Source organism: Danio rerio, chromosome 21 (genome assembly GCF_052040795.2).
Source record: "Danio rerio strain M-AB ecotype USA chromosome 21, GRCz13ab, whole genome shotgun sequence".
Taxonomy (NCBI): domain Eukaryota; kingdom Metazoa; phylum Chordata; class Actinopteri; order Cypriniformes; family Danionidae; genus Danio; species Danio rerio.
Genome location: NC_141041.1, coordinates 15,823,448 through 15,847,619, shown reverse-complemented (window position 1 = coordinate 15,847,619; position 24,172 = coordinate 15,823,448). Strand labels below are relative to the sequence as shown.

Sequence of the window (24,172 nt, the reverse complement as noted above, 5' to 3'; positions counted from 1 at the left end):
TTATTTATGCTTTTTTATTTTGGTTTTATGTTTATTTGTTTCATTTATCCTTGTGAATTGCATTATGGGTTCTAGACCTTGCCTCCAACAACTTTCGATGTTGAAAAGTTTAAACAAGTGACTTGTATTTGTGAAGTTTATTTATGAACTAATTTTGTGAGGATCACTTGCATATGATTGTCCACGGCTGGTCCTACATTAACTAACACATGACTCACCAATCAGACCATTCCTAACTTACTATAAGTAACCAAACATTCTTATTTCAGTGTCATCGTCTTAAAGAATCTCCCCTCACACTCCTACTTCCCCTCTTTCTAGATTAAGCAGCATGGCGGCCCAAGGGCTCGCACTGTTGCCTCACAGCAGGAATGTCACTAGTTGAGGTTTCTTCTGAACCAGTCGACATTTCTGTGCAGAGTTTTGCTCGTTCTCCCCGTGCACGCGTGGGTTTGCCCCGGGTTCTCTGGTTTCCTCCTACAGTTCACAAAGCTTGCAACATATTAAATTGAAAACACCAAATTAGCATCATAGTCAAGCTCCTAGTAAGCTGTTATCTCTCATTAGCCATCCCTACATCTGTCATTAGCCAGAAATACGTTGGGGGAGTTCATCGAGATCTACCTGAGCTCAAACTCCCCTCTTGCACTACTAATGGGAGGGAGCCCCAGGGCTCGAGGATCTTTAAAGCTTAGGGCTCTCTGCCGGGACAGCATGCCAAGCAAGCTTATTACCAGTCATCAGCTAAGTGTGAACTCTTGAAACACATTTAATTGCTTGAAGTGATGTATTGACTTGCTTGATGTTATAAAGTACACTACAAAACACTGCGGTGTTCCACAGGCTTCGATTCTTGCACCCCAGCTATTCTTGTTATATATGCTGCCCTTAGGAACTATAACGAGAATGTTTGAAATCATGTGTCACTGCTATGCAGATGATACACAGCTTTAAAAACCCATTTAAAAAATGATAGCCTAACCCTCAATAGATTACAAGATTGTCTTGGCAAAATCAAACTCTGGTTCACCGATAACTTTATGCTTTTAAATAAAGAGAACACTCGAGTTATTCTTTTTGGTCCTCCACAGCATTCTAGCAAACCACTGACTGATCTCTGTGTATTAAACTGTTACCTTACCTCTGTTAAGGTTAAAAACCTTGGGTTTCTACTAGACAGTAAACATGACAAACAATTAAGTAAAATAGTGAGTTCAAGTTTTTATCATCTATGATGACTAGCCAAAATGAAACCCTTCCTAATCAAGAAGGGTTTTGAAATTTCTGAATAGACTATAACATTTTTCTCTTTGTTTATAAAACTTTGTATAACCCAGCGCCATCGTATTTTACTGATTTGATCACTACTAAGGCCCAAACCTGATTGGTCGGATCAAATTCCGGGTTACATCTATTGCAAACACCCCGATCTCGTCTCAAATGCAGGGGCGATAGAGCTTGTGCAGTTGTGTGTCTGAAACGATCTAATAAGTTACCATCAAATATCAGAATAGCATCTGTTTTTAATTCTTTGTTAAAGACTCATCTTTTTTTTGGAGTAAATTTAACATTCACTAATGGCGGTTCCAGGCTTTACTAAATTGCTTCTTTCTTGAAAACCTTTACTGTTATTTTTGTTTTATATTGTTGTTTTTATTGTAGTGTATTGCTTATTTTACCTGCCACTACTATTGTACAGCACCATGGTCGACCAAAGGTTATAATTAAGTGTGTTCTAAAAATAAACTTTGATTTTATTTGATAAAAAAAAAACCTGATAATAAACTGCCAGTACTTTTACTGTCGTTTTACATTATTTTATCTTTCTCTATATTATTTCTATATCAATATATTTTTATAAACAACACAGGCTCATTCTGAAAACATATCCCTATATACAGTTCTAAAAAGAGCAAAATTTGTAGCCAGAAGTATGTATGGCTGCATTTTGTCTTTAAAATGAACACTACGGACTGTATGCTGCCATTCCTATTCAAGCTAGCAGCTCACTGCTTACCTCTGTGTGGATAGCTTTCCCGCTGTTACCAGTTTATCCAGTGGCTTGCCATGTATGCTGGTAGACTTGAGACGCAGAAAAGAGTTGACTGTGACAACGTGTTTGCTAGTCTGGTGAAGAGCGGTTCCAGAAACAAGGGAAAACAAAAACAAATGGCAAAAAAATGAAATAAACAAGTAAATAACAGGGTGAGAATAAGGAAATATCTGAAAACGTGGTAAAAATCAGACAAGGGATGTCTTTTGAAAACACTCTCCATTGGGTTTAGGAAAGTGAGTGGGCGTCTCAATCACTGCTTTTGAAAGGGCTATTGGTTGGGCTTAGGGAAGGAGGAGGGTGGGTCAGTCGATCTGTCTGTCAGTCAGCCAGTCAGTCAATCAGTCAGTCATTCGACAGTGGCCTCTGGTGGATTTACGCAAGAACAGTATGCGCTGGTTTGGTTTCAAACTAACTAAATTGTCAATGAAAGTCACTTTGTTAAACTGCAGGGTTGCATTTTTATCATAAAACGTCAACAGCGGGGAGATCAACATTCCATAATGCAATTCATAACTGTAAACAAATGGGAAAAACTATGAATTGTGAAATGCGGAACTTGTTAATTAACAGATATTTTTTACAGTGTTTGTCTAGCTCAACGTAGGTAATTAATGTAATGACATATTATTTTAGCTTCAGATGAGATGCCAGCAGTGTTTGAAGTGTTATTTTACCTAGGCTGTTAAATCTGTAATGAAGGCACTCCAGGCAGCACAACAAGAAAATTTGGCTTTAGTTCCGGTATTTGACAAAGGTCAGAATAAATGAGGAAAGACGTGTGAAAAATATGCTGCAATCACAGGCATTCCTATCCGGACAGGATTTGATTTATCCGAGGATGCCTGAGTTTGCTGGAAAACAGGTTATTTGGTTTATGGGGATGTAACGGTATCAGAATTTCACGGTACGGTAATACCTCGGTATGAATGTCACGGTACGGTATTTATTGAATCATTTACAGGAAAAAACAAAACTTATGAAAATACTCCAAAAAAGTGCCAAAAGTGTCAATGACATACAAATTAGCCATCTATCTGTAAGCTTTGAAACAGAAACTTCAATTTTAATAACAAAAAATGATTAAACCATGTAAAAAAATAAAGTTTCAAATTAGTATTGTTGAAAACTCATCACATTCAACATTTAATCACACTCAGCCCATCTACCCAGATGAGAGCTCTGCTAGTCGGACTTCTCATCAAGCATCTCCCGCTGGATCTAATCTCACTATATTTATTAAACGGGATATTTCATTTATCTTGTTGTCTTTATCTAACGACATATTCCCTGACTTTGGGCATTGGAATCTATTACTTGTTCTCAGGTAACGTGGTTTGGCTGAGCGCAAAGATAAGTTAATGATTAATGTAACCACGTTCTGTATATTGACTGATCGCTTGCCTTTATTTCCTATAATGTATAAACTTATTGTATGTTATACTTTTAAAATGGCCATTATCGATTCTTAAAACTGATACTCAGCAAAAGAGAGGCTGTGTTTCGTATTTTCACTGAAATTGAAAGGAGGCAGTTGTTATCGGCTCCGTTTTGTTATAAATATCCTCATGCAGCACGACGCCTCAACATGTCTGCTGTCTAAGTTGCTAATATTAAAATGAAAATAGGCAGTTCCTTAAATCATGTTTACATTTTATTGTTGAGAAAGTGAAACAACGAAGCCAGGGTGATGTGAATGAAGTTATAAAGTACACTGTTCCCTTTGAAGATTTACCCGTGTCCTCGGTATAATCTGCTTTTCCATATCAAACTGAGAAGAAGAGACTGCAGCCTTGATCAAACTTGCGAAGTCTGAACTTACACGGAGATAATGCAGGAATGAACTGTGCGTGTAAAGCAGGTCGCACACCAGAAGCGACGCTCGGCTGCGCTCCGCGCAGCGCCAGGCAGCGCCATGTATTTTAGAATTCTAAACATAGGTTTCTATCAGGATACACACACCGGCGCCGCAAGTCGGCGGCTGTCGGCGGCGCCCGGCGACGGCTCAGGACGCAGTTCATTTTTCAGCCGCGCCACAGAGCGCCATCTGATTAGTTTCATGTTAAATATCATTCGAATGTGCGCGTCTGGTGTGCGATACTTTAATCTGTCATGTACGCGCCGTGTCGCGGCGCCGAGCGGCGCTTCTGGTGTGCGACCTGCTTTAGAGTTTTCCAGCTCTTTTCATCCCCGCTTCTAGAAGCACACTCCATTTCCGCATTACTGGATCTGTAGCGACAACAGACCGCAAGGGATGATGGTCAAGCATGGGCTGATGGCAATTGTAGTTTTCGCTACCTCCCGTTCGCTTCATTCGCCTGAGCAAATTTTCTCAGAAGACCTATAGTTTTACCGAGTCATGCGACTTCGGTAATATCGAAAAAAATTAATATTGCGGTATGACGGTATTTACAATACCGTTACATCCCTATTGGTTTATAATTGTTTTGCTGAGGTTGTGTGACAGAAATATAATGTTGGTCTGGGATGATAATCACATTTATCTGACCTCCTCATGAAGAAATCTTCTTTATGCTTAAGACTTTTGCTGTTGTTTAACGCCTGCAATTTACCTTTTCTAGTACAAGTTCACCTTCTGCTAGTGAAATTGAGAATTTTCTTTCCTTTTCGAATTGACTTACGCAGATTTGTCAACATTGTCCACAAACAAGTGTTTTTATCCACTAAAATACACTCCCTTTAAAAGTTTGTGATCAGCAATTTTTTTTTATCTGTAAACTATTAATGAAATTTTTTCCAAAATTAAAATACCAATGTTATGTAATTTAGGGCATTTTTTGCATTAAAAAGGATTTTTTTTTAGACCACAAAATACCTATATTTTATTTTCAGAAAAGTTTCTAAGTCAATACATAACAACCCTGATTCTAATGAAAATAAAAACATTTGTTATTCCAACCAATGGGTATTTTCTGGAAAAAAAACAAAAACTTTTATTATTATTTTTTTTAATTTAATAAATTTTATTTTATTTTTATTTTTATTTATTTTTATTTATTATTTAATTTAATTTATTTTTATTTTAGATTATTATTATTATTATTATTATTATTATTATTATTATTATTATTTAATTTAATTTATTTTATTATTTATTTTATTTTTATTTATTTATTTATATTTATTTGTTATTTTATTTTATTTTATTTTAGTTATATTATTTTTTTATATTTTTTATTGTTTTTTTTAATATTTTATTTTATTTTCAAAAATTACTTTTAGACCTTTCTAAAATAAAAAACAAATATCAAAAGTTACCATTTGATCAAAACAAATTTTTGAATCACCCAATATATATTTATTAATATATATTTAATTTCTAATAAATATAACAAAAACTGGTTGTTTCACAAAAACTGTGGTCTCTTCAGGTTGGTGTTTTATAATATCTCCCTTTCTTTTCAACTTTGTTTTTATTGATTTTAATTATATTACATAACCCAGCAAACAATACAGAATATTAACTTGTATAATATTTCAGAATGTACTTTCCAACCCCAACATTGGTTAAACAAAAATGACATTTAAAATAAATTATAAAATAAAATACAACACTAGAAAAATACATTTAAATTGACCAATTTGTGTGCGTATATAATAAAATATCTCCCTTTCACTGTTATATTCCACAGTTGTTTGTCATTTTATTTTGTATTTTAAATGGACTGAAGCGTTTTTTCAGTGAATCTCATGATCTTGCTACAGTAAGCAACACTAACATGTTTTTACCTGTTTCTAATTTTAATATTGCACATAAAGCAATGCTGACTGATGCGAATAAGGTGTAAGCTATAATAAGCCTAAATTATATGCTATATTTGTGCCTCTTCAGCACATTTAAAATCTGGCTAAACTGGGATTGGATTGATTTGTGAATAAATGCAATGGTTTTTGTACCCTTAAAGGGATAGTTCACCCACAAATGTAAATTTACTTAATATTTACTTCAGCTCATGTTGTTCCTATTCTTTATGTTATTAATATATATAAATAAATACTTTGGGAGTCAAAGGCTTCTGGTTTCCTAAATATCTTCTTTTTTATTCAACAAACACTCAAATTATGTTTGCTGTTTATTCAAATTACTTATTTGAAATGAGCTGAAACAACACAATTCCTGAGGTTTTTTTTGGGGACAGCTTAATGGTTTTATGATCAATTCACTGACATTTGTAAAAGCTAATAACCTAACTTAATTCCTTCCTATTGTCCCAACACAAATTTATCGTTTGGAATCCAGCTGTTTTTTTTACAGTGAAAGAAAGAAACTCAGGTTTGGAACAACTGTAAGGCGAGTAATTAATGCTATAATTATTATTTTGAGTGAACTGTCCCTTTAAGAGGGATCTGAGCCTGATTTGTAACTGTAGTCCAGTAGATTTGTTGTTCTGCAGGCGTCTAAATCCCAACACCTGCTCTTTATATTGTGCTCCATTTCACTCCACACTTTTGTCAAGCGTCCAATTACACTTTCAGCGACTGTAGATTTATGGAGCAGATAATGGCCGTTTTGGGAATGGACGCGACAGATAAATCAAAGATGGGCAGGGATTAAAAGCACAGCGAGTTAGCACCGTTTGACAGACTGTGATCATTTTAAAAAGGAAGAGGAATAGAAGAGGAAGACTATAGATGGGCTTTTGGTGAAACTTGGTGGCTTATGAATATTATTTAGCTCTTCTTCATGTAGTCAATAATAAAATAAATGACTAATAAGACTAAGTTACTTTGCAATGCAGTGTTATAATATGTAATTGTGAAATCTGAATTGTGATATATGTAGTGTAAAATAATGCCATTTAAAACACTTAAAATGCTAAAATTAAAAAGCATAAATGTTGTAATAGAGGCAGCATGGTGGCTCAGTGGTTAGCACTGTCACTGTCAGAGCAAGAAGGTTGCTGGTTCAAGTCCCAGCTGGGTCAGTTGACATTTCTGTGTGACGTTTGCATGTTCTCCCTGTGTTGGCGTTGGTTTTCTCCGGGTGCTCTGGTTTCCCCCACAGTCCAAAGACATGCGCTGTAGGTGAATTGAACTAAATTGTCTGTAGTGTATGTGTGTGAATGAGACCGTATGGATATTTCCCAGTACTGTGATGCAGCTGGAAGGGCATCCGCTGTGTATAACATATGCTGGATAAGTTGGCGGGTCATTCCGCTGTGGTGACCTTGATGGATAAAGGGAGTAAGCTAAAGGAAAATGAATAAATTTATTACAATATTCCATTCATTCATTTTCTTTTCGGCTTAGTCCCTTTATTAATTAGGGGTCGCCACAGCGAAATGAACCGCCAACTTATCCAGCATATATTTTACACAGCGGATGCCAATTGACCTAGCCATGTCTTTGGACTTGTGAGGGAAACCAGAACACCCGGAGGAAACCCACGTGAACACGGGGAGAATATGCAAAGTCCACACAGAAATGCCAACTGACCCAGCCGAGGCTGGAACCAGCGACCTTCTTGCTGTGAGGCGACAGTGCTACCCACCGCGCCACCCTAATGTTGTAATATTCATTTGTAAAATATAAGGTCATTAGAACAGTAGGATAAAATAATAAATACATCTTATTTTAAAACTGTAATACTAATATGTTTGCACAGTTGAAGGTAAAATTATTAATTATCCTGTGAAGTGTATTTTGTTTCAAATATTTCCCAATATTCATTTTCTTTTGTCATTGCCATTATCATACCTATTTTTACTAGTTATTTTGCAAGATACTACAGCTTAAAGTGCCATTTAAAGACTTAACTAGGTTAATTAGTCAAGTTATGTTAATTAAGCAAGTCATTGTGGTTCGTACTGTAGCCAAAAATATTTTCTTAAAGAGGATAATAATTTTGACTAAAAGGGATTTAACAATCTAAAAACTACTATTATTACAGAAAAAAAGATTTACCTCTCTGAAATAAAAGTAAGCAAGCTGTCACTGGGGTGGTACCTTTTGAAAAGGTACAAAGTTGTACCTAAAAGGTCCATATTAATACCTCAATGGTACATATTAGTACCTAGAAAGTAAAAAAGTGTTCCTCCTTTAATTTTTATGGTACTAATATACTTTTGAGGTACCAATATGAAGCCTTCAAGTACAAATGCGTACCTTTTCAAAAGGTACCACCCCAGTGACAGCTCGCACACCTTTATTTCTGTGTGTAGAATAAAGAAATATAGGAAATATTTTGAAAATGTTCTTGCTCACATTTAAAGTAAAACATTTCACAGGGAGGCTAATAATTTCGCCTTTAACTATGTCTATTTTTTATTTCTTATTTCATATTTTTTTTAGGGAAAACCAATATTTTGTCAATATTCACATCAATATGCACATCAGGTATGGTGGTTATTTTTCCAAATGCACATTAAATTGACTCATAACACAAAAAAATGCATAAAACAATAAGCTATATGCACAGCTAGTGGTTTTTAGCCAATTATGAACTTCCGGGGATAGCTTAATGTGACTAATTTCAATTTCATTCCTTTTACTGCATTGATGTTGTAATGCAATTCAAATATAGTGTAATTCAAATATATCAGTTAAAAGACTTAAGCATCCATTTGGTTGTTAAAGCGTGAAGAGATGAAAGACCGTTTAAATGCAGGCAGCGTCATTAGCAGCAGGCTAGTGCAAAAACTGAATTTCAATATTTTAAAGGCATGGCATGGAAAAATATCATTTCATGCAGTGCTTCTTGTTTGGCCTGATACCCACTTCATATCGTATCTCATTCAGGCTGTTTTATATTTTTCATTTATTATTATTATTTTTTTAAAGAAATCCAAACGCAGTGATTTTGGGATGACAATTCACCAGAAGCCCTGGGCCTGGCTGACTGAAATAAAAAGTCTGTGTGCAGATACCCCATTGAGTTCATGTGGTGCGGCATTTATTGTGAATCAAACCTTCACATTACTCTGAAACATGCATGAGATATATTTATTTCATCAAATTATAGCATTTGCAATTTAATAAACTGTTTTAATTACATTAAATCTTGCAACCCTACCACTACCACCCTATCACAGCTGTTATAAACAGTTGCTTTAGCCCAGTCTTACCTTCAATGATTTATGCAGACTAGTAAAATAAGATCATCTTTTTTCACAGTATGTTCATTAAGGAGGGCATTGCCCACTGTTACCTGGACAACAGCAGTCTGGCCTATTCTGTCCTCAGGCAACCCAGTGAGGCCTTGAGACAGTGGCAAGAATGTGCGCTTTTATATTTTTCACTGTGATCGTCGGCTGATCCCATTCCTGCAATTCCTTACATGATTCATCATAAAAGCTTAAAGTAGCTGTAAATCTTTGTTCACTTGTGTTAGAGTTAAAAATACCCGTGTCAAGACCAAAACAAGAACAAGAATTTTAAGGGTGGACACTTGTATATCCCCCCAAATTTGTGATTTGCTTGTGAGTCTGTAAAACAACCGTGTATAAAATTGAAGTCAATTAATGTTAAAACTTAAATAATGTTCAAATTCAAATCAGCTTTTTTGTGATCGCTCTCACTGAGGCAGAAAAAGATGACGCTTGTCAAATCACAATTCATCAGTGTTTTCAAACAAATAATTTTTATTGTAGCCCTCAGACATTCAAATACATACAGTTGAAATCAGAATTATTAGCCCTCCTGAATTATTAGCCCTTGCTTTGTATTATTTTCACCCAATTTCGGTTTAACACAGATTTTTTCAACACATTTTGAAACATAAAAGTTATAATAACTAATTTCTTTTATATTTACCTTGATGAATTTACATAATATTCTACTAGACTTTCTTTATTGCTTTTATTCTAGCCAAAATAAAACAAATAAGACTTTCTACAGAAAAAAAGAAAATCTAGAAAATACTGTTAAAAATGTCTTTGATCTTATAAACTTACTTTGGGATATATTTGAAAAAGAAAAAGAAATTCAAAGGAGGGCTACTCATTTTGACTTCAGCTGTAAGTACTACTAAAAATATATATTTATAATTTGTAAAGGCCTTTGGAGTAAAAAAATATTAATTCTATACATAATCTGTATTTATTCACATCAGGTACACACCAAGTAGGTTAATAGAAGGTTTATTCTTGTTAACAGCCCAGTTAAACAACCAATTACTAATATGTTTTCGGGAGAGGTTGTTGAAATAACATGTTGTAAATCCAGCAGCTTAAATATAAATCCAGCAGCCCATCCCCCATCGTAGATCAAATAATACAGTATGATAATTATTAAGCTCTTTAAAGGATGAAATACATGTAATTTGTATTTATTTGATCTTTTTAATTATTTTGTATATTTGTTATTTTTATTTATTTAATATTTACTTTTAATTTTTACTTGTAATTGTATTTAATTCATCATTTTTTATTATTTAAAAAATTTATTTATTTGTTATTTTTACATGAAATTGTATTTATTTTATATTTTTAATTTTTAAATTTTATTTTATTTTTATCTTTATCTTTTATTTTAGTCTAGTTTAATTTAGTTTTTTCACATGTAATTGTATTTAATTCATAATTATTTTTTATATTTATTTGTTTTATTTTTACATGTATTTTTATTTAATTTTATATTGTATCATTGAATTTTATTTATATTGATATATTTTATTTTTATAATTTGTATTTATTTAATTTAGTTTAATAATTTTTTGTATATATATATTATGAATGTCTTTTCCACTAATCTGAATTATGCATAAATCTCTAAATCGAAAAGCACATTTTTAAATTTATTTTATTGTATTTTGTTTCCAACCTTTGTTACGATACACATAATGTTTTCCCATCTGTCCTCTTAATGACCCAAAGGAATTGCTTTTCCTTTTTCATGTATTCTCATTTGAAACTAGAAGTTGATAAATTGACTGAGCTGTCTATCATTTTCCAACTCATTGATTGGACAAAAATCTTTGTAGAAACAAGACATTGAATGGACAGAACGAGACACTAAAGGGCCATCTGTTATAGGTGCTACAGCTGAAATACACTTGTATAAATGCACTTGGTTAGGAGAATCATGGATACTTTTCACCTGTTTTTTTTTTTTTAAAGTAAAGGTTTAGGATACTTATTTAAATTTTTATATATGTGATCAAGGACCACAAAACCGATAATAATTGTAACATTTTTTTAAAAACTGGAACATCATGTAAAAACCGAATAAATGAAGAGTTCAGATGCAAAAACCTGTAAGTGCCGTCCAGCGTTTCATTCTACAATGAGCATTTTTCTCAGCCTCTTATGTTTATATTCAGCTATTTCATGTTAAAGGCAATAAAAACAACATATTCTTTGCCATAAAAGTTAAATCACTGAACCTAGACAGAAGAGCCTGAAAGAAATGCTCATTTTAGAAGAAAATGTCTGGTGACACTAGTTTTTGCATCTGAACTACACATGGGCCGGTATACAATTCTGACAATATGATAACCTTGGATAAAAATCTCAGGGCTTCACAGTATTGCAATTACTTCTCTAAAGCAAGTTCTTTTTAAATGTCTGGGTAAAAAGAAAAACCTTTTCCCCATTGAAAAAGATGCATTTATATTTTAGGAAACATTTATAAAATATTGGAACAGTAAATATGTCATAACAATTAAAATAAATCATTTAACACATATTAAACACATTAAAAAAAAAAAACACATAAAAAAACTTACAAACACCGTTGGAACAATATAACCGAAAATGTTTGCTGTTTTAAAGCTGTGACTTTTCAAACCACGTTAAACCTTGAAACCGATTATCATCCCATGCCTAATCTGAACTCTTCAAATTTGCTTTCTATTAACATATAGTTTGATAGGATAGGACACTATTTGGTCAACATACAATAATTTAGAAAAAATTGGAATCTGAGACATCAAAAAAATCTAAATACTGCGACAACGGCATTTAAAGTTGTCTAACTGAAGTGCTTTGCAAATTACATTACTAATCATAAACTGAGTTTGATATATTTGAAGAATTTAGATGCAAAAACCTCTAAATACCACTTGATATTTCCTTCTAAAATTGGCATTTTTCTCCAACTCTTGTGTGTAGGCTCAGAAATGTTAATTTTGTAGTGATAAATAAGTTCTTTTCATTGCCTTTAAAGTGAAATAACTCAACATAAACATAGGAGGCTGAGAAAAATGCTAATTTTAGGAGAATTTTAGATGGCATTTAAAGGTTTTTTGCATCTGAACTTTTTATTTAAAGTAGGATATTAATAAAATGCTCTTTGATACTTTAATGATTTTTGACATAAAAAATCAATGTCGTTCTATACAATGTATTTTTGCCTATTGCTTAAGATATACAGTACTTGTGTAACATAAGGCTGGTTTTGTCATCCTATATCCTAAACTTGCATTCAAATTCTTTAACAATTCTTTAAAGTAAATATACATACGGGAGCAAACTAAAGCAAAACTTAATATTACATCATTTTAATAGTTCATCTGTTCAACATAGTCACCTGCACCTGTTGAACTACAGTGTCTTCATAAGTGTTTCAGAGCTCGCTGTGATTTTGACAAACACACAGATCATATGATACAGCATACTATCGATTTTTCTAGATCAAGTCATGTGTGTGTGAAGTGCTTTCCACATCAGAAGCTTAAAGGATGTGATGTTTCCCCTTGGCTCTTCCCTCCTCTCCACTTGGTTTCTCGGTTAAGTGTCAGCTGGAGCTGGCCTAACCCTGACTTAACTCAATATTCAGTTGTTTAATGAATAGGTCGGTGTAACGGTGTTGCTCTGGGCAGCAGCAGACCTTTAATCTGCAGCCATCACACAGCAAAAGCCTCTAATAGGAGAATAAATCTCCTACCCTCCTCGCTCTCAGCTTCAGATCAATAGTACAACGTCCAGCAGGAACAAAGCGAGCGGGGCAGAGAAGAGAAGAGAGGAAGATGAAGACAGAGGGCTGTTCTGATCAAAACAAACACTGGAGCATTTGTAGTTGTGATTTACATCTACCCTGATTTCTTGTGGTTTTGCTTGGTCCTCTGCACATTTAAAGCTGATTTGCTGCGGTTCTGTTTGGCATTTGATTATTATATTCTATTTATTATAAGAGAAAGGTACACTCAAAAAACACTGTTGCTGGTTGTTTAAACTACTTATTTGTAGTTGAGCCAACAGAATTCTTAAGTTTTTTTTGGGGCAACTTAATTGTTTTATGTTTATTCCACTTAAATTTATTAATTAATCAATTTGTGTTGGGACAACAAGAAGGGATTGTGTGCAACCCAGCATTGTGCATAGTGTACTAATATTCGTAAAAATGCTGGATTAAACGCAATCGATTTGAATAAAAAAAAAACTCAAGAGTTGTGTTATTTCAGCTCATTTTAAATATGTAGTTTGAACAAACAGCAGTGCATATTGAGTATCATACATTGAGTGCATATCTGTTATTTGTTTTGGAGTTTGGTGTCCTCAGAAATGTAGTTTCCCTAATGACAAAATGGCTGGTTGATTGTGTAAGGGTGTACTCACACTAGGCTATCTGGCAATATGAAAACCTAAACCCCCCTGACCCCCAGCTCTGCATTTTCGTCTGTCCGCGACAACCCCCCCACACACGCCACAATCAATATCGTGCATGAGGGTGGCACCAACGTTGTTTGCCTAGAGCGCCAGTCAAGCTTGCAAGGGTACTGGCTATCTAAACTGTGCCTGGGCCCGATTGACCCCCATTTCCTGGTTTTTTTGACAAGTGTGAGTGCTCTGAATCATGCCTGGGCACAGTTCAGTTGGCCGGCCCTGGCCAGGGTGGAAGAGGTGTTATAGAGTGTGGTTCGGTTAGGCTTTGGCGCAGTACTCTTGTAGTGTGAATGCAAAGCGCGCATGAGTACAAAACTGAATACATGACATCACTTTTAAGCGACTGTTTCATATGAATTTCAAGAGTTCACACTTCGATATTGCTTGATAATATTAGCAGGTTTGGCATGCTGGCCTGGGAGAGAACCCTGAGTCCAGGGCTCCCGCCAGGTCAATGAATATGTAAGGGAGTTCAAGATCAGGTAGTTCTCCAGGTGAAGGAGGAAAGAGGGAGATGGGGTGGATGGGGCGATTCTTTAAAAAACGAAGATGAGGGTGTAATGCTAGTCGGACTATTTCTAATGAGTTTGGAATGATCTGATTGGCTTACTAATGATTACAGATGAGAGACCAGCCGCGATCAATCATATCATGTGCTCCTCTCGAAATTAGTTTGTGAAACTTCATTTATTTAAAAAAATGCAAACTGTCGTAGTTTATTAAAGATACAAACCATCTTTAAAGTTTATTATAGATGGTTGCCTGTCATCTGACTCCTTCAGCAAACCTCCTAATACGTGCAGCATGACGACTTTCATGAAAGTTTTCGAGCATCAAAAGTGGTAGATCTGTTCAGCAAAATATTTGACTGTGTGTCATCGCATCTCCAACAACTTAAAATAATATAAAACAATAAAACTAAAGCAATCTCTATTGTACAAAGGCAAGATTGCTGCTCTTTAAAACTAAACAGTCGCATCATCGATGCATCATCGATGACGTAATTGGGCTTGGAAGGTAAAATTGCAGTGTGAGTGCAGGCCAAGGGGGAAAGGGGTGGGGGGGACAGTCGCACAATGTGAACGCGCCTTTCCCTTTAGACACTAGCAGAGCGCTGGGAATCATGGGACTGATCATGACGTGAAGATGACCATCACTGATAGATCCCGCTGCGGGTAATAAAGGGTTAAAACTAATTTTTACAACAAAACCACAGTATAGCCAACCTAGTGCTTTGTTTGCCCCTGTTATTTTTCTGATGATTGATACAATAACCTACACTGCAACGCGGGATTTGCCGGCTGTTTGCTATTGATGGAAGGAGCATCAGAGACTTTTATGTATTGGACTTTGTCAGACTTTGAGAGGGACTTTGTCAGTAACTGTTACAGTTCATGTAAACCGTTTCTTCTTCCTCAGGATCATACCATGTTAGTAATTAAAATTGTTTGCAAAATATGCGTTTAATTGTGTGTTGTAACTTTTGCAATCACTTATCTATTATAAATCAGGTCTGGTAATGCATCTCTCAGGTTAAATCTGTATGGGGCTGTTCACATATTTCGTCCGAAACCACATTGAAAACACAACGCATGCCTTTTCCTTTACTGATTTAAATGCATTTCTGAACTCGTGATCCTATGCTGTTTGCCTTTGCTATGGCCACCCTCAGTTGTTCCTACACGCATGCGGCACATGTAAAATAAATGCATATTATAAGACAGTTTAAGTATTTTTTGACCTTGCATGCAAAACAGCCTGTTGTTGGAGACCCCCAAAACCAAAATATGACCTTTTATAATGCAAAACAGGGACTCTTTAAGCTGTATTAAATATACCATGGAAGTTAATGGCTCCTGGTTTAACAATGTTGTTAAAAATGTTCTTATGAAAGAAACTCAAACAGGTTTAAATCAAGTTGGTAACGATTATTTAATTTTTTTGGTGAACTATCTACTAATACTGTTAAAAAAGATGTGAACTTTGCAGTATGATAAAAATATAATTCCAATAGAAATGCATCCGCTCTCTATCAGTTAAACTTTAATGTACCGTTGTCTAGACTGGTGGAACGCTACGCTTGATAGAATCTAACGCCTGTGGAAAAATTCTCATTGCTCAACCCAAGTTCATTTGAGCCAATCCAGACAAAGCCTTGGGTCAAACAGGTTCCTCTCTAGTTCAGTTTGGAAAGCTGGCACTCTAGTATTTAGAGAGGATGCTTCACCTTGGCTTGTTACCATGGCTACAAGCCCACCTCCCCCTTTTCTGTGGTCACAGGCGGTTGAACATCCAGTCAGTAAGTAACAACCAAAGCCGCGGTTGACCTGATCTGACCTTTAACACCGCTTTGATGTCTTTGTGGAAGTCATTCGAAAATGCCATTAATCGTCCTGACAGCACCCTAGGCTCAAGCTGCGTGCTAGTACTATTAGCTACCTTTGCCTTAACGATTATTGTCCAGCTTCTTTAATTAGCTTGTTTTACAGCTCTGGGCTCTGGTAGATAGGATGTTTCCATGTTATCTCTGTCTGTCTCGCATCTGTCCGCGTTGACGTCAACTCTTCCCCTCAGGTTGAGGCTGAGCGGGTTGGGTTGGTGGCATGGCCTAGGCTTTTTTCCCTTGCTTCTTTATGCCACTCAGAATATTCAGGACTCCGATCAGAACTGAGGTCGTTTTATTCGGGGACGCAAAGTGCTGACTTCAAAGAAGGGCATTCAATTGTGATGTCTTTCATGTGTTTTGGATGCAGCGAGACAATGATTGGCTTCAAAGTGGCAGGGACCAGGCCTTGCTTTGTTTGTGCCGGAGTCAAAGAGATTCATAATGGAGCAGCGTTTGAATGTGTGCCAATGTCTCGTGTTGCACAGACTAACGACAGCAGGTCCTGCATACATTGAGGTTATTTTAATATGTGTTTTAAAGATGTTTCACTTCATAACAAATCAGTATGTTTAAAGAAACACTCCTCTTGGGGAAAAAAGGCTCATTTTACAACTCCCCTAGAGTTAAAAGAGTTAAGTTTTACCATCTATTTGAATCCATTTAGCTGATTTCCTTGTCCGGGGGGAGCTCTTTTAGCTTAGCTTAGCATAAATCATTGAATCGGATTAGACCATTAGCGTCTTACTCAAAAATAAAAAAAAAATCCTTTATTATTACACCAGAATGGGATTGTAGAAATAAGTCAGAATACAGAATATATACAAAATAGTCAAGCTTAAAAGGATAATTATTAAAATTTTTTAATTGAGATACCATCTGCTTCAGTGATCTAAGCTAAGCTAAAAGTGCTCCTGCCAGACCGAACCATTCTAAAAAGAAAAGTACTCTTTAAATACCCCAATAAACTTATTCAGTTGATTAAAAAGAAATGTAGGATGTTGAACACTTCATGCACTAAACCAGGGGTGTCTTGCATATTTTTGTTCCAACCCCATTTAAACACACCTTTAACCAGCTAATCAAGCTCTTGCTAAGTATTCTAGAAAGCTCCAGGCAGGTGTTGAAGGAAGTTGGAACCACACCATGCGGGACACTGGCCCTCCAGGACTGAGTTTGGACACCCCTGCACTAAACAGTCACAGCTTTGCTCATGTAGCAGTAGGGGAGGAGCTTTCAGGTAGAGATCTACACTCCCACAGGAGTCCTTTGGGTCTCGTGGGACCCCATACAAGCTAGTGTGGTGCGGAACAAGTTTTGATTAGCTGAATGCGAATGCGGGTGGTGAGAAACTTGTGTGTGTGTGTGTGTGGTTTGTGTAGGTGTGTAGGTTGCCGGAGCATAAATTTGTATATTGTACTCCCACAAAATGTACATATCTAACAGATAAAAACAAATAAACTGATAGCAGACAGAAGTAACAAGCACTCATTATTAAAGGGATAGCTCACGCAAAAAAAGGAAAGTTATTCACTATTTGCTCACCCTAAAATAATCAATTTTCCTTTATTTTATCTTAGTTATTCAATTTCCTTTCCTCGCCCTAAAATAATTCCCAACTTGTCTGAGCTTCTTTATTCTGTTGAACACAAAAGAAGATATTTTGAAAAAAGGTGAAAACCTGTAATTTTTATGTTTTCATTTTTGTGTGTGTGTGTGTGTGTGTGTGAATATATTTATTTATTTAATATAATAGTTAATAGAAACTAGTTCGCTTGAGTGCGCATGTTGAATGTGACAGCATCTTGGAGTTTGAGGAGGTTTGGGTGCGCATGACATGATTTTGACTGGCGAAGCGCACAAATTTTTTTGAGACTCGAGCGAACATTTTGTGCGGCACCGTGCTTTGTTTGAGTTGAATATGAATTACTTTGAAGAGATTTTGTCTGAAACAGGCTTTTCTAGGCTTTATTGGTGATAATAGTCAGGAATGTTGGACTAACATTGCCTTTTTAGCTGATAAGTAGAGGACAGAAACTAGTCAGACAGTAATGTGTAAATTGTGGAGTGGGCTAAATCTAAAAAAAAAACAAAAAAAAAAACATCTGTATTTTTTAGTACGTGTACTTTTTTTTGCTTTTATTCTTGCCATAATAAAATATATATTTGTAGAAAACCCATGTTCTGTTGTCATTAATATTTTAATAAACTTTAATTGGTAAAACTGTCCGAGATATGAACAAAGCAAGTGATGCATCAAAAAAATCTTGACTGGTTATGATAATCCTTATATTAAAATAATCCTTATCATTAAAATTATTTATGATGATAATAATTACTTGAATGATCTTAATGTTATGACGTAGTTCTGGAAACTTTCTGATTCTGTTTATTCGTCTGACTTTACGGTAAGTTTCTTTTGACCACCCCCTGTCGTATTAAAGAATATCAATAAATAAAGAATAAGTATAAAAGCTTAGTCCGTTTCGTGAGGTGTGCACGCAGTCAGCTATGTGGTGCCAGGTGAAAGTATGAAAGTATAAATCAGGCCTGAGTGGGGGAGTGAGTTAGGGGAAGGATTAGGGTTACAGTTAGGCCATGCCTAACCATAATGCTGACAATACCATTGGTTAGTTTGGTAATGGATTTTTACTAATTTGGCTACCAGTAAACGTCCACAGGGAAATTGGGTCAATATCCAGTGAATAAAGTGCTTCATTTGGGGTGACACTAAACTCATACACTATATGTTTCAGTGCATAGTGTATAGTGTGTCATTTGGGACGTGACTAATGTCTTTTACACACTTGTCAATATCTACCCATCTGTCTAGCCCCCAGGGAATGCTTTTACTCGCACACTATTTTTTTCTCTCCCTGTGACTGTACTTCTCACCTATTGTAGTCTTTTATCATCGCTACACTTCATATCTCTCTGTCCTGATGCTTAAACTCAAGCCTACCATATGCTTCCGACCTCGAATGCGGAAATTATAGGACACTGTAAAGTTCTTCTTGGTGAAAAGAGTAGTGTGGTAGAAATTAATAAATAAAAAAGAAGTGCAGTGCAGTACAGTAACGTATTCTTCACGTGATGTCCCTTGACATGTTTCTTTTTCAGAAGCACAATGCTCGCAGGCTATGGAAAAAAGCGATTTTGACTGGCATTTGATATGGCGGGTGGCTGCAGGCCTGGTGCATGTTCCTTTTCTCTGTCTCTCCTCAGCAGGGTGCAGAAGAGATTGCGAACGCACTCACAAGCTTTTTGTGTTGTAATCTCTGCACAGCTTTTCCTCTGTTTTTTAGAGATGTCTCCCAGGTCTATTTGAATCCCTTCCGCAAGTGTTTGTTTTCTTAGAGCGCTTTACTTGAGGAGTTTGTTCAATCTGTAGTCAATATTATGCCAGATAATAGTTGCGTCCACATGTTCAGGTCTGTACGGGGGCGTAGTCAAGATTTGTATAGATTATCATTAATTATCTTCCAAAAACAGATTGCCGCAAACCTTTTTAATAGATTAGTTGGACTAAAGTGTGCATCTCACTTTGGATGAAGGCCAAGTGGCCTATACGCTTTATTTATACACTGTCCAACTTCATCATTTCTGTCTTCCGTTTTGCTGGCCAGATGCTTTGGAGTTCTCTAGAAAAAGAAGCATTTATTCTTCCATTATATTATATTATATTTAATTATATTATATTATATTATATTATATTATGTTATATTATATTATATTATATTATATTATATTATATTATATTATATTATATTATATTTATTATATTTATTTTTATTTTATTTTTTATTTTATTTTTTATTTAGTTTTATTTTTTATGTTATAGAATTTTATTTTATTTTACTTTACATTTATATTATAATATATTATATTATATTAATTTTATTTTATATTATGTTATATGATATTATATAATTTTATTTTATTTAACTTTACATTTATATTATATTGTATTGTATTATATTAAATTTATAAAATTTTATTTAATTATATATTTTTTATTTTATATTATGCTATTTTATGTTATTTTATTTTACTTTATATTATATTATATTATATTATATTATATTATATTATATTATATTATATTATATTATATTATATTAAAAATTCCAGCTGTAATGTATTCTTACTTTTATCTTGTATTAAATTCAAGTAGGCAAAACTATCAATATTTTTCATGAAATTAAATATTCCCAATGCAATGCCTGTACCTTATTATATAAAAAATATCTTGGAAAGACCTTTTTATTTACATCTTCTGGTTACAGCACTTTCGATCAGTTTTTCAGTTCTGCTAGAATGCCTCGAGTAATGATATTTGTATTAAAGTAATAAGCCACAAGTTACCAAGTTTCACTGTGATTTTACCATAACTTAGAGGCTTTGTTACGCATGATGTAATGCAATGCAACTCTGAGCCCTGGAGTGGTTTATTCTTTTTATGGTAGCACTAGCAAAATGATGAAATACACCAATGATACAAAATAATTAATAGTAATAATCGTACTGATCATTTCCTTGCCAAGTAATAGAGTTTCAGCTGGTGGCTGTTTATGGTTACCAAGCAATGCAACTCGTTAATTCTGGTATGCGTTTCTTTGCTTTCAAAACAGGACAGGCAGAGTTTTAGGTGACATTTACACACACTAGTGTGTTTCAAAATGATAAAGACCTCGTTTTTGTTTGTAAGTTTAGTTTAGTGCTTCATTTCAGTATAAACTGACTGAAAAGGATTTTTTTTTAAATGGAGGCGTGGCTTTCCACAGCCACCCTCTGATTGGTCTATTGCATTTTTTTTTTCTGATTTGTCAAATTATAATCCTATGACCATTACACAAGCGGTAAACTGCAAGAACGGATGTTGGTAAAATAAAGCATGATTGTTCACGTGTTGTTTTTTAATGGCCGTGAAGTGCTTTAAAATGGCAAATTTAATAAACATTTGACTAATCTCTATCGAAACACATTAAAAGGGTGGGACAGAGTAGCTCCTCCCCTTTTTAAAATCCAGCCAATAGCATTTTTGTTTTTATCACAGCTCAACCAATTAGAGTGGTTAAGTTCAAGCACATCAAATAAAAAGCAAATGAGAAGCATTTTATTGGTCAAGATTTGGTGAGAAACTGAAGTATGAGGTGACATGAAAAAAACTGTTGATCCATTCATGCCAGAAGTGTCCAAACTCGGTCCTGGAGGGCAGGTGTCCTGGAGATTTTAGCTCCAACCCTAATCAAACACACCTGAACCAGCTAATCGAGCTCTTACCAGGTGTACTAGAAGCTTCCTGGCAGGTGTGTTGAAGAAAGTTGGAGATAAACTCTCCAGGACACCGGCCATCCTGTACCAAATTTGAACACTCCTGATTTAGGCGAGCTGCAAGCTTTAGGTGCTTACATCAGGTTTATATCTTCAAAACGTGAATGTTGTCACTGTTTTAGAGCACACTAGAATATAGATATCCTTAAAACTAATATACTGATACTAACATCTGATATTTTAATTTCACAGGAGTTTTAGGTTGTATAGTGTAGATGGAGAAAAACAAGCCACACCCACTGTTTAATATTCCATTCCTCTAGGAACTGTCACAATACGGGAAAAAAATGGTTCATGTGGACTTCAAATACTCAGCAGGTCAACACCTGCACTGATTTTTCTGACTCGAGTCTAAGTGCAGATTAATACCCATTATGTAAGCTGAGAGGGTCAACAGTTGCGTCACGGTGTGTAACTACTGATCAAACAGCAGCAGCTGTGGTGTATTTCCTATACTTTCTCAACGTGTCGTTTCTGTCCTATGCTAATCACAGAACTGCATGTGCAGCTGCAGTGATTTAGTAGGCGGCAGCATGTCAAAAATATTGTCTTTTGTTAATGTCATGTTCGCTGTCTTGGATCCTGTTGTTGTGCATCAGTTTGAGTAACGGGGTCTCCCAAAGCTTACATATTTAATTTGATTGAACTGGGTGCATTTGTATTATGTACTTAAACGTTTGAGTTTACCTAACTTGACATTTGTATAATGCACTTGTCATATTCAATCATTTGGAGTTAATTTGACAAATTCTAATTCGGGCTTTTAAAAAAATATGAATAAAATACTTAATAATATAAAATAAACACCTAATATTACAATAACAATCACTCCCCATGCTGCAAAAATCAACTTACATGATTTTACTGCAGGCGGGCTTTGAGGAGGTATGAATGTAGAGAAATTTAGAGAGATGTGTGATGCAGTTTTTATCCTGAGTATTGTTTCAATACTATATTCTTTATAATCATGGAGGCCAAATTCGAAACCGAGTTTTAATTAATTGCACAGCCTTGGTTAATAGTATTACGGTCAACTCATAGCGAACTTGACTTGTTGCATGTGTAGGTTACTAAGGGTTGACGGAGCATTATTTTATTTTAAAGTCGATTAAATTATTGGTAGGGACGTTTCAGTAATTGGTAGATATTGATGGGGACACATCCCTGCCGTCCATGCCAATTCTACGCCCTTGAATAAATCTAAATGTACATGTCATGTGCAGCTGCAGTGTTTTTCAGTAGGCGGCAGCATGTTAAAATGTTGTCTTTTGTTGATGTCTTGTTAGCCATCTTGGAGCTACGGATCCTGTTGTGTATCATCACATTTGTGCGTTTGAACGAAAGAGAGAGGGCAGTACTTTGTAGAAGAGACGGTGACATTTGCGTCAGCTTCTTAACAGAGCCCTGCTGTTTATCTCTCCCCCTTAGGGAGGGGGTCACCTTTCAGCTTCTCTGTGTGCTTGACATGACCATCTCCACCCCCGTTTGTCTCTATGTCCGTAAAACAGACCTTTCCAAGTCCACTTAAAGGAAGAGTTCACGTGGGGGGAAACCTGTAAGACAGATGACACAACATGCATCAAACACAGGCTTGTCTAGATGTCCACAGCTGCAACAGTGATGATGAACTGTTGAACATCTGTTTCTATATTGTAATCGGGTTGGTTAAAACAATACATTTCCATCTATATGATGAGACATTGTGGGACATTTGAACAACAAAAATTATCTTTCATTCATTCATTTATTTGTTCATTCGTTCGTTCATTCAATCATTCGTTCATCCATTCAATCATTCATTCATTCATTCGTTCATTCATTCATTCATTCATTCATTCATTCATTCATTCATTTTCTTTTTGGCTTAGTCCTTTTATTAATCTAGGGTCGCCACAGCGGAATGAACGGATGCCCTTCCAGCGGCAGCCCATCACTGGGAAACATCCATACACAAACCCATGTGAACGCAGGGTGAACATGCAAACTTCACACAGAAATGCCAACTGACCCAGTCGGGCCTGAACCAGCAAACTACTTGCTGTGAGGCGAACGTGCTACCCACTGCGCGACCGTGCTGCCCCAAAAATGATCAAATAACTGCAAATAATTACTTATTTTACTTAAATTTTTCATTCTTAAATGCAAAATTTAAAAAATAGCACCTCAATTGACTGTCTTTAACACTTTGAGTTTAACACTTTGTTTTCACATGATGTCATTGATGCGCAAAAATCAGATGGAGGGCAGGAAGTGGTTCTTCTATATAGGAATCGTTATCAGAACATCAAAATGTTTCTGTTTTATGTTGTTTATAATTGTTTAAATTGGCCAAAATAAGAAATTCTGAACAGCTTTTACAGACTTCCAAAAGTTTTGCTCATAAAGGGGCGAAAGTTCAAGAAACTACCTGAAAATCCGATGGAAGGAAAGGAGGCATGTAATCAACTTTTTTTTTTTTTTCAATACATTCATGTGTACAAACTTTTTTGAACACAATAATTAGTTTGACAGCACCAATAAAGATTATATACAGGGCTAGATATGTGTATTATGTTAATGTGTTATATAAAATTAGATACAAACACCACCATACAATATTCAGGAGAATATAAATAATGTACCCTGCCATGTAATCACTGTAATGAAATCTCTGTCTTGTTTCACAAAAATCCAAGTCTTAACTGACGTTTTGGTGGAATAAACAACTGTAGCCTGAACTTCGAGATGCGCAGTAGCGGTCAATGTTTGTTGATGGTAACCAAACAAAAAACCCTTGCAATAAAACTAGATGGTATTATTGTGGAACACTTTTCCCCCTCACAAAAATAAATATATAAT

At 35.2% G+C, this 24,172-nt stretch overlaps 1 protein-coding gene across 2 annotated transcripts in view; it reads left to right on the top strand.

Moving 5' to 3' along the window:
• cacna1bb (calcium voltage-gated channel subunit alpha1 Bb) overlaps positions 1-24,172 on the top strand; it is a 259,390-nt gene that overhangs the window by 23,172 nt on the left and 212,046 nt on the right. The gene's annotated exons all lie outside the window — the stretch shown is intronic.